Below are 13,205 nucleotides of genomic sequence, written 5' to 3'. Positions count from 1 at the left end.
CAGAGGACCCTCACACACCACATGTCCCATCTCCCGGAGATGCTCACACAGCACATGTCCCATCTCCTGGATGACCCTCACACAGCACATGTCCCATCTCCCGGAGGACCCTCACACAGCACATGTCCCATCTACTGGAGGACCCTCACACAGCACCTGTCCCATCTCCCGGAGGACCCTCACACACCACATGTCCCATATCCCGGAGTGGCTCACACAGCACATGTCCCATCTCCCGGAGGACCCTCCCACAGCACATGTCCCATCTCACAGAGGACCCTCACACAGCTCATGTCCCAGCTCCCGGAGGACCCTCACACAGCACATGTCCCATCTCCCGGAGGACCCTCACACAGCACATGTCCCATCTCCCAGAGGACCCTCACACAACACATGTCCCATCTCCCGGAGGACACTCATACAGCACATCTCCCATATCCAGGAGGGGCTCACACAGCACATGTCCCCTCTCCTGGAGGGGCTCCCACAGTCCATGTCCTATCTCCTGGAGGGGCTCACTGAGCACATGTCCCAGCTCCCGGAGGGGCTCACACAGCACATGTCTCATCTCCCGGAAAACCCTCCCACAGCACAAGTCCCATCTCCCGGCGGACCCTCGCTCAGGATATGTGCCCATCTCCCGGAGGACCCTCACACAGCACATGTTCCATCTCCCGGAGGTGCTCACACAGCACATGTCCCCTCTCCCAGACGACCCTCACACAACACATGTCCCATCTCCCGGAGGACCCTCACACAGCACATGTCCCATCTCCCAGAGGACCCTCACGCAGTACATGTCCCATCTCCCAGAGGACCCTCACACAACACATGTCCCATCTCCCGGAGGACCCTCACACACCACATGTCCCATCTCCCGGAGAGGCTCACACAGCACATGTCCCATCTCCTGGAAGACACTCACACAGCACATGTCCCATCTCCTAGAGGTCCCTCACACAGAAAATGTCCCATCTCTCGGAGGACCCACACACAGCACATGTCCCATCTCCCGGAGGACGCTCACACAGCACATGTCCCATCTCCCAGAAGACCCTCACACAACACATGTCCCATCTCCCGGAGGACCCTCACACACCACATGTCCCATATCCCGGAGTGGCTCACACAGCACATGTCCCATCTCCCAGAGGACCCTCACACAGCACATGTCCCATCTCACAGAGGACCCTCACACAGCTCATGTCCCATCTCCCGGAGAACCCTCACACAGCACATGTCCCATCTCCCGGAGGACCCTCACACAGCACATGTCCCATCTCCCAGAGGACCCTCACACAACACATGTCCCATCTCCCGGGGGACACTCATACAGCACATCTCCCATATCCAGGAGGGGCTCACACAGCACATGTCCCCTCTCCTGGAGGGGCTCCCACAGTCCATGTCCTATCTCCTGGAGGGGCTCACTCAGCACATGTCTCAGCTCCCGGAGGGGCTCACACAGCACATGTCTCATCTCCCGGAAAACCCTCCCACAGCACAAGTCCCATCTCCCGGAGGACCCTCGCATAGCACATGTCCCAGCTCCCGGAGCGGCTCACACAGCACATGTCCCATCTCCCGGAGGGGCTCACACAGCACAAGTCCCATGTCCCGGAGGGGCTCACACAGCACATGTCCCATGTCCCGGAGGGGGTCACACAGCACATGTCCCATCTCCCGGAGGACACTTCACACAGCACATGTCCCATCTCCCGGAGGGGCTCACACAGCACATGTCCCATCTCCCGAAGGTGCTCACACAGCACATGTCCCATCTCCCAGACGACCCTCACATAACACATGTCCAATCTCCCGGAGGACCCTCACACAGCACATGTCCCATCTCCCAGAGGACCCTCACGCAGTGCATGTCCCATCTCCCAGAGGACCCTCACACAACACATGTCCCATCTCCCGGAGGACCCTCACACACCACATGTCCCATCTCCCGGAGAGGCTCACACAGCACATGTCCCCTCTCCTGGAGGGGCTCCCACAGTCCATGTCCTATCTCCTGGAGGGGCTCACTCAGCACATGTCCCAGCTCCCGGAGGGGCTCACACAGCACATGTCTCATCTCCCGGAAAACCCTCCCACAGCACAAGTCCCATCTCCCGGAGGACCCTCGCATAGCACATGTCCCAGCTCCTGGAGGGGCTCACTCAGCACATGTCCCAGCTCCCGGAGGGGCTCACACAGCACATGTCCCATCTCCCGGAGGGGCTCACACAGCACAAGTCCCATGTCCCGGAGGGGGTCACACAGCACATGTCCCATGTCCCGGAGGGGGTCACACAGCACATGTCCCATCTCCCGGAGGACACTTCACACAGCACATGTCCCATCTCCCGGAGGGGCTCACACAGCACATGTCCCATCTCTCGGAGGTGCTCACATAGCACATGTCCCATCTCCCAGACGACCCACACATAACACATGTCCAATCTCCCGGAGGACAGTCACACAGCACATGTCCCATCGCCCAGAGGACCCTCACGCAGTACATGTCCCATCTCCCAGAGGACCCTCACACAACACATGTCCCATCTCCCGGAGGACCCTCACACACCACATGTCCCATCTCCCGGAGATGCTCACACAGCACATGTCCCATCTCCTGGAAGACCCTCACACAGCACATGTCCCATCTCCCGGAGGACCCTCACACAGCACATGTCCCATCTCCCAGAGGACCCTCACACACCACATGTCCCATCTCCCAGAGATGCTCACACAGCACATGTCCCATCTCCTGGATGACCCTCACACAGCACATGTCCCATCTCCCGGAGGACCCTCACACAGCACATGTCCCATCTACTGGAGGACCCTCACACAGCACCTGTCCCATCTCCCGGAGGACCCTCACACACCACATGTCCCATATCCCGGAGTGGCTCACACAGCACATGTCCCATCTCCCGGAGGACCCTCCCACAGCACATGTCCCATCTCACAGAGGACCCTCACACAGCTCATGTCCCAGCTCCCGGAGGACCCTCACACAGCACATGTCCCATCTCCCGGAGGACCCTCACACAGCACATGTCCCATCTCCCAGAGGACCCTCACACAACACATGTCCCATCTCCCGGAGGACACTCATACAGCACATCTCCCATATCCAGGAGGGGCTCACACAGCACATGTCCCCTCTCCTGGAGGGGCTCCCACAGTCCATGTCCTATCTCCTGGAGGGGCTCACTGAGCACATGTCCCAGCTCCCGGAGGGGCTCACACAGCACATGTCTCATCTCCCGGAAAACCCTCCCACAGCACAAGTCCCATCTCCCGGAGGACCCTCGCATAGCACATGTCCCAGCTCCTGGAGGGGCTCACTCAGCACATGTCCCAGCTCCCGGAGGGGCTCACACAGCACATGTCCCATCTCCCGGAGGGGCTCACACAGCACAAGTCCCATGTCCCGGAGGGGGTCACACAGCACATGTCCCATGTCCCGGAGGGGGTCACACAGCACATGTCCCATCTCCCGGAGGACACTTCACACAGCACATGTCCCATCTCCCGGAGGGGCTCACACAGCACATGTCCCATCTCCCGGAGGTGCTCACACAGCACATGTCCCATCTCTCAGACGACCCTCACATAACACATGTCCAATCTCCCGGAGGACCCTCACACAGCACATGTCCCATCGCCCAGAGGACCCTCACGCAGTGCATGTCCCATCTCCCAGAGGACCCTCACACACCACATGTCCCATCTCCCGGAGAGGCTCACACAGCACATGTCGCATCTCCCGGAGGACTCTCCCACAGCACAAGTCCCATCTCCCGGAGGACCCTCGCATTGCACATGTCCCAGCTCCTGGAGGGGCTCACTCAGCACATGTCCCAGCTCCCGGAGGGGCTCACACAGCACATGTCCCATCTCCCGGAGGGGCTCACACAGCACAAGTTCCATGTCCCGGAGGGGGTCACACAGCACATGTCCCATGTCCCGGAGGGGGTCACACAGCACATGTCCCATCTCCCGGAGGACACTTCACACAGCACATGTCCCATCTCCCGGAGGACACTTCACACAGCACATGTCCCATCTCCCGGAGGGGCTCCCACAATCCATGTCCTATCTCCTGGAGGGGCTCACTCAGCACATGTCCCAGCTCCCGGAGATGCTCACACAGCTCATGTCCCATCTCCCGGAGGACCCTCACACAGCACATGTCCCATCTCCCGGAGGACCCTCACACAGCACATGTCCCATCTCCCAGAGGACCTTCACACAACACATGTCCCATCTCCCGGTGGACACTCACACAGCACCTGTCCCATATCCGGGAGGGGCACACACAGCACATGTCCCATCTCCCGGAGGGGCTCACACAGCACATGTCCCATGTCCCGGAGGGGGTCACAAAGCACATGCCCCATCTCCTGGAGGGCCCTCCCACAGCACATGTCCCATCTCCCGGAGGAACCTTACACAGCACATGTCCCATCTCCCGGAGGGGCTGACACAGCACATGTCTGATCTCCTGGAGGCCACTCCCACAGCACATGTCCCATCTCCCGGAGGACCCTCACACAGCACATGTCCCATCTCCCGGAGGGGCTCACACAGCACATGTCCCATTTCCCGGATGACCCTCACACAGCACATGTCCCATCTCCCGGAGCACCCTCACACAGCACATGTCCCATCTACTGGAGGACTCTCACACAGCACCTGTCCCATCTCCCGGAGGACCCTCACACAGCACATGTCCCATCTCCCGGCGGACCCTCACTCAGGATATGTACCCATCTCCCGGAGGACCCTCACACAGCACATGTTCCATCTCCCGGAGGTGCTCACACAGCACATGTCCCCTCTCCCAGACGACCCTCACACAACACATGTCCCATCTCCCGGAGGACCCTCACACAGCACATGTCCCATCTCCCAGAGGACCCTCACGCAGTACATGTCCCATCTCCCAGAGGACCCTCACACAACACATGTCCCATCTCCCGGAGGACCCTCACACACCACATGTCCCATCTCCCGGAGAGGCTCACACCGCACATGTCCCATCTCCCGGAAGACCCTCACACAGCACATGTCCCATCTCACAGAGGACCCTCACACAGCTCATGTCCCATCTCCCGGAGGACCCTCACACAGCACATGTCCCATCTCCCGGAGGACCCTCACACAGCACATGTCCCATCTCCCAGAGGACCCTCACACAACACATGTCCCATCTCCCGGAGGACACTCATACAGCACATCTCCCATATCCAGGAGGGGCTCACACAGCACATGTCCCCTCTCCTGGAGGGGCTCCCACAGTCCATGTCCTATCTCCTGGAGGGGCTCACTCAGCACATGTCTCAGCTCCCGGAGGGGCTCACACAGCACATGTCTCATCTCCCGGAAAACCCTCCCACAGCACAAGTCCCATCTCCCGGAGGACCCTCGCATAGCACATGTCCCAGCTCCCGGAGCGGCTCACACAGCACATGTCCCATCTCCCGGAGGGGCTCACACAGCACAAGTCCCATGTCCCGGAGGGGGTCACACAGCACATGTCCCATGTCCCTGAGGGGGTCACACAGCACATGTCCCATTTCCCGGAGGACACTTCACACAGCACATGTCCCATCTCCCGGAGGGGCTCACACAGCACATGTCCCATCTCCCGGAGGTGCTCACACAGCACATGTCCCATCTCCCAGACGACCCTCACATAACACATGTCCAATCTCCCGGAGGACCCTCACACAGCACATGTCCCATCGCCCAGAGGACCCTCACGCAGTGCATGTCCCATCTCCCAGAGGACCCTCACACAACACATGTCCCATCTCCCGGAGGACCCTCACACACCACATGTCCCATCTCCCGGAGAGGCTCACACAGCACATATCCCCTCTCCTGGAGGGGCTCCCACAGTCCATGTCCTATCTCCTGGAGGGGCTCACTCAGCACATGTCCCAGCTCCCGGAGGGCCTCACACAGCACATGTCTCATCTCCCGGAAAACCCTCCCACAGCACTAGTCCCATCTCCCGGAGGACCCTCGCATAGCACATGTCCCAGCTCCTGGAGGGGCTCACTCAGCACATGTCCCAGCTCCCGGAGGGGCTCACACAGCACATGTCCCATCTCCCGGAGGGGCTCACACAGCACAAGTCCCATGTCCCGGAGGGGGTCACACAGCACATGTCCCATGTCCCGGAGGGGGTCACACAGCACATGTCCCATCTCCCGGAGGACACTTCACACAGCACATATCCCATCTCCCGGAGGGGCTCACACAGCACATGTCCCATCTCCCGGAGGTGCTCACACAGCACATGTCCCATCTCCCAGACGACCCTCACATAACACATGTCCAATCTCTCGGAGGACCCTCACACAGCACATGTCCCATCGCCCAGAGGACCCTCACGCAGTACATGTCCCATCTCCCAGAGGACCCTCACACAACACATGTCCCATCTCCCGGAGGACCCTCACACACCACATGTCCCATCTCCCGGAGATGCTCACACAGCACATGTCCCATCTCCCAGACGACCCTCACATAACACATGTCCAATCTCCCGGAGGTCCCACACACAGCACATGTCCCAACTCCCGGAGGACGCTCACACAGCACATGTCCCATCTCCCAGAAGACCCTCACACAACACATGTCCCATCTCCCGGAGGACACTCACACAGCACATGTCCCATATCCGGGAGGGGCTCACACAGCACATGTCCCCTCTCCTGGAGGGGCTCACACAGTCCATGTCCTATCTCCCGGAGTGGCTCACTCAGCACATGTCCCATCTCCCGGAGGGGCTCACACAGCACAAGTCCCATGTCCCGGAGGGGGTCACACAGCACATGTCCCATGTCCCGGAGGGGGTCACACAGCACATGTCCCATCTCCCGGAGGACACTTCACACAGCACATGTCCCATCTCCCGGAGGGGCTCACACAGCACATGTCCCATCTCCCGGAGGTGCTCACACAGCACATGTCCCACCTCCCAGACGACCCTCACACAGCACATGTCCCATCTCCCAGAGGACCCTCACGCAGTACATGTCCCATCTCCCAGAGGACCCTCACACAACACATGTCCCATCTCCCGGAGGACCCTCACACACCACATGTCCCATCTCCCGGAGAGGCTCACACAGCACATGTCCCATCTCCTGGAAGACCCTCACACAGCACATGTCCCATCTCCTAGAGGTCCCTCACACAGCACATGTCCCATCTCCCGGAGGACGCTCACACAGCACATGTCCCATCTCCCAGAAGACCCTCACACAACACATGTCCCATCTCCCGGAGGACACTCACACAGCACATGTCCCATATCCGGGAGGGGCTCACACAGCACATGTCCCATCTCCCGGAGAACCCTCACACAGCACCTGTCCCATCTCCCGGAGAACCCTCACACAGCACATGTCCCATCTCCCAGCGGTCGCTCATACAGGATATGTACCCATCTCCCGGAGGACCCTCACACAGCACATGTTCCATCTCCCGGAGGTGCTCACACAGCACATGTCCCATCTCCCAGAGGACCCTCTCGCAGCACATGTTCCATCTCCCAGAGGACCCTCACACAACACATGTCCCTTCTCCCGGAGTGGCTCACACAGCACATGTCCCATCTCCCGGAGGACCCTCACACAGCACATGTCCCATCTCCCAGAGGACCCTCACACAGTAAATGTCCCATCTCTCGGAGGACCCTCACACAGCACATGTCCCATCTCCCGGAGGACCCTCACACAGTGAATGTCCCATCTCCCAGAGGACCCTCACACAACACATGTCCTATCTCCCGGAGGACACTCACACAGCACATATCCCATATCCGGGAGTGGCTCACACACCACATGTCCCCTCTCCTGGAGGGGCTCACACAGTCCATGTCCTATCTCCCGGAGTGGCTCACACAGCACATGTCCCATCTCCCGGAGGGGCTCACACAGCACAAGTCCCATGTCCCAGAGGGGGTCACAAAGCACATGCCCCATCTCCTGGAGGCCCCTCCCACAGCACATGTCCCATCTCCCGGAGGACCCTGACACAGCACATGTCCCATCTCCCGGAGGGCTGACACAGCACATGTCCGATCTCCTGGAGGCCACTCCCACAGCACATGTCCCATCTCCCGGATGACCCTCACACAGCACATGTCCCAACTCCCGGAGGACCCTCACACAGCACATGTCCCATCTACTGGAGGACCCTCACACAGCGCCTGTCCCATCTCCCGGAGGACCCTCACACACCACATGTCCCATATCCCGGAGTGGCTCACACAGAACATGTCCCATCTCCCGGAGGACCCTCACACAGCACATGTCCCATCTCCCAGAGGACCCTCACACAGCTCATGTCCCATCTCCCGGAGGACCCTCACACAGCACATGTCCCATCTCCCGGAGGACCCTCACACAGCACATGTCCCATCTCCCAGAGGACCTTCACACAACACATGTCCCATCTTCCGGTGGACACTCACACAGCACATGTCCCATATCCGGGAGGAGCTCACACAGCACATGTCCCCTCTCCTGGAGGGGCTCACACAGCACAAGTCCCATGTCCCAGAGGGGGTCACAAAGCACATGCCCCATCTCCTGGAGGCCCCTCCCACAGCACATGTCCCATCTCCCGGAGGACCCTTATACAGCACATGTCCCATCTCCCGGAGGGGCTGACACAGCACATGTCCTATCTCCCGGAGTGGTTCACACAGCACATGTCTCATCTCCCGGGGAACCCTCCCACAGCACAAGTCCCATCTCCCGGAGGACCCTTGCATAGCACATGTCCCATCTCCTGGATGGGCTCACTCAGCACATGTCCCAGCTCCCGGAGGGGCTCACACAGCACATGTCCCATCTCCCGGAGGGGCTCACACAGCACATGTCTCATCTCCCGGAGGACACTTCACACAGCACATGTCCCATCTCCCGGAGGACACTTCACACAGCACATGTCCCATCTCCCGGAGGGGCTCACACAGCACATGTCCCATCTCCCGGAGGGGGTCACAAAGCACATGCCCCATCTCCTGGAGGGCCCTCCCACAGCACATGTCCCATCTCTCGGAGGAACCTTACACAGCACATGTCCCATCTCCCGGAGGGGCTGACACAGCACATGTCTGATCTCCTGGAGGCCACTCCCACAGCACATGTCCCATGTCCCGGAGGGGGTCACACAGCACATGTCCCATCTCCCGGAGGGGCTCACACAGCACATGTCCCATTTCCCGGAGGGGGTCACACAGCACATGTCCCATCTCCCGGAGGGGCTCACACAGCACATGTCCCATTACCCGGAGGGGCTCACACAGCACATGTCCCATGTCCCGGAGGGGGTCACACAGCACATGTCCCATCTTCCGGAGGACACTTCACACAGCACATGTCCCATCTCCCGGAGGGGCTCACACAGCACATGTCCCATCTCCCGGAGGTGCTCACACAGCACATGTCCCATCTCCCAGACGACCCTCACATAACACATGTCCAATCTCCCGGAGGACCCTCACACAGCACATGTCCCATCGCCCAGAGGACCCTCACGCAGTGCATGTCCCATCTCCCAGAGGACCCTCACACAACACATGTCCCATCTCCCGGAGGACCCTCACACACCACATGTCCCATCTCCCGGAGAGGCTCACACAGCACATGTCGCATCTCCCGGAGGACCCTCACACAGCACATGTCCCATCTCCCAGAGGACCCTCACACAGTAAATGTCCCATCTCTCAGAGGACCCTCACAGAGCACATGTCCCATCTCCCGGAGGATCCTCACACAGCACATGTCCCATCTCCCAGAGGACCCTCACACAACACATGTCCCATCTCCCGGAGGACACTCAAACAGCACATCTCCCATATCCGGGAGGGGCTCACACAGCACAATCCCCTCTCCTGGAGGGGCTCCCACAGTCCATGTCCTATCTCCTGGAGGGGCTCACTCAGCATATGTCCCAGCTCCCGGAGGGGCTCACACTGCACATGTCCCATCTCCCGGAGAGGCTCACACAGCACATGTCCCATGTCCCGGAGGGGGTCACACATCACATGTCCCATCTCCCGGACGACACTTCACACAGCACATGTCCCATCTCCCGGAGCGGCTCATCCAGCACATGTCCCATCTCCCGGAGGGGCTCACACAGCACATGTCCCATGTCCTGGAAGACCCTCACACAGCACATGTCCCATCTCCTAGAGGTCCCTCACACAGCACATGTCCCATCTCCCGGAGGACGCTCACACAGCACATGTCCCATCTCCCAGAAGACCCTCACACAACACATGTCCCATCTCCCGGAGATGCTCACACAGCACATGTCCCATCTCCTGGAAGACCCTCACACAGCACATGTCCCATCTCCCGGAGGACCCTCACACAGCACATGTCCCATCTCCCAGAGGACCCTCACACACCACATGTCCCATCTCCCGGAGATGCTCACACAGCACATGTCCCATCTCCTGGATGACCCTCACACAGCACATGTCCCATCTCCCGGAGGACCCTCACACAGCACATGTCCCATCTACTGGAGGACACTCACACAGCACCTGTCCCATCTCCCGGAGGACCCTCACACACCACATGTCCCATATCCCGGAGTGGCTCACACAGCACATGTCCCATCTCCCGGAGGACCCTCCCACAGCACATGTCCCATCTCACAGAGGACCCTCACACAGCTCATGTCCCAGCTCCCGGAGGACCCTCACACAGCACATGTCCCATCTCCCGGAGGACCCTCACACAGCACATGTCCCATCTCCCAGAGGACCCTCACACAACACATGTCCCATCTCCCGGAGGACACTCATACAGCACATCTCCCATATCCAGGAGGGGCTCACACAGCACATGTCCCCTCTCCTGGAGGGGCTCCCACAGTCCATGTCCTATCTCCTGGAGGGGCTCACTGAGCACATGTCCCAGCTCCCGGAGGGGCTCACACAGCACAAGTCCCATCTCCCGGAGGACCCTCGCATAGCACATGTCCCAGCTCCTGGAGGGGCTCACTCAGCACATGTCCCAGCTCCCGGAGGGGCTCACACAGCACATGTCCCATCTCCCGGAGGGGCTCACACAGCACAAGTCCCATGTCCCGGAGGGGGTCACACAGCACATGTCCCATGTCCCGGAGGGGGTCACACAGCACATGTCCCATCTCCCGGAGGACACTTCACACAGCACATGTCCCATCTCCCGGAGGGGCTCACACAGCACATGTCCCATCTCCCGGAGGTGCTCACACAGCACATGTCCCATCTCTCAGACGACCCTCACATAACACATGTCCAATCTCCCGGAGGACCCTCACACAGCACATGTCCCATCGCCCAGAGGACCCTCACGCAGTGCATGTCCCATCTCCCAGAGGACCCTCACACACCACATGTCCCATCTCCCGGAGAGGCTCACACAGCACATGTCGCATCTCCCGGAGGACTCTCCCACAGCACAAGTCCCATCTCCCGGAGGACCCTCGCATTGCACATGTCCCAGCTCCTGGAGGGGCTCACTCAGCACATGTCCCAGCTCCCGGAGGGGCTCACACAGCACATGTCCCATCTCCCGGAGGGGCTCACACAGCACAAGTTCCATGTCCCGGAAGGGGTCACACAGCACATGTCCCATGTCCCGGAGGGGGTCACACAGCACATGTCCCATCTCCCGGAGGACACTTCACACAGCACATGTCCCATCTCCCGGAGGACACTTCACACAGCACATGTCCCATCTCCCGGAGGGGCTCCCACAATCCATGTCCTATCTCCTGGAGGGGCTCACTCAGCACATGTCCCAGCTCCCGGAGATGCTCACACAGCTCATGTCCCATCTCCCGGAGGACCCTCACACAGCACATGTCCCATCTCCCGGAGGACCCTCACACAGCACATGTCCCATCTCCCAGAGGACCTTCACACAACACATGTCCCATCTCCCGGTGGACACTCACACAGCACCTGTCCCATATCCGGGAGGGGCACACACAGCACATGTCCCATCTCCCGGAGGGGCTCACACAGCACATGTCCCATGTCCCGGAGGGGGTCACAAAGCACATGCCCCATCTCCTGGAGGGCCCTCCCACAGCACATGTCCCATCTCCCGGAGGAACCTTACACAGCACATGTCCCATCTCCCGGAGGGGCTGACACAGCACATGTCTGATCTCCTGGAGGCCACTCCCACAGCACATGTCCCATCTCCCGGAGGACCCTCACACAGCACATGTCCCATCTCCCGGAGGGGCTCACACAGCACATGTCCCATTTCCCGGATGACCCTCACACAGCACATGTCCCATCTCCCGGAGCACCCTCACACAGCACATGTCCCATCTACTGGAGGACTCTCACACAGCACCTGTCCCATCTCCCGGAGGACCCTCACACAGCACATGTCCCATCTCCCGGCGGACCCTCACTCAGGATATGTACCCATCTCCCGGAGGACCCTCACACAGCACATGTTCCATCTCCCGGAGGTGCTCACACAGCACATGTCCCCTCTCCCAGACGACCCTCACACAACACATGTCCCATCTCCCGGAGGACCCTCACACAGCACATGTCCCATCTCCCAGAGGACCCTCACGCAGTACATGTCCCATCTCCCAGAGGACCCTCACACAACACATGTCCCATCTCCCGGAGGACCCTCACACACCACATGTCCCATCTCCCGGAGAGGCTCACACCGCACATGTCCCATCTCCCGGAAGACCCTCACACAGCACATGTCCCATCTCACAGAGGACCCTCACACAGCTCATGTCCCATCTCCCGGAGGACCCTCACACAGCACATGTCCCATCTCCCGGAGGACCCTCACACAGCACATGTCCCATCTCCCAGAGGACCCTCACACAACACATGTCCCATCTCCCGGAGGACACTCATACAGCACATCTCCCATATCCAGGAGGGGCTCACACAGCACATGTCCCCTCTCCTGGAGGGGCTCCCACAGTCCATGTCCTATCTCCTGGAGGGGCTCACTCAGCACATGTCTCAGCTCCCGGAGGGGCTCACACAGCACATGTCTCATCTCCCGGAAAACCCTCCCACAGCACAAGTCCCATCTCCCGGAGGACCCTCGCATAGCACATGTCCCAGCTCCCGGAGCGGCTCACACAGCACATGTCCCATCTCCCGGAGGGGCTCACACAGCACAAGT

Source organism: Pristiophorus japonicus, unplaced genomic scaffold (genome assembly GCF_044704955.1).
Source record: "Pristiophorus japonicus isolate sPriJap1 unplaced genomic scaffold, sPriJap1.hap1 HAP1_SCAFFOLD_436, whole genome shotgun sequence".
In the NCBI taxonomy this organism is placed as follows: domain Eukaryota; kingdom Metazoa; phylum Chordata; class Chondrichthyes; family Pristiophoridae; genus Pristiophorus; species Pristiophorus japonicus.
The sequence above is the reverse complement of the archived record's forward strand: the minus strand, read 5'-3'. Positions refer to the sequence as shown.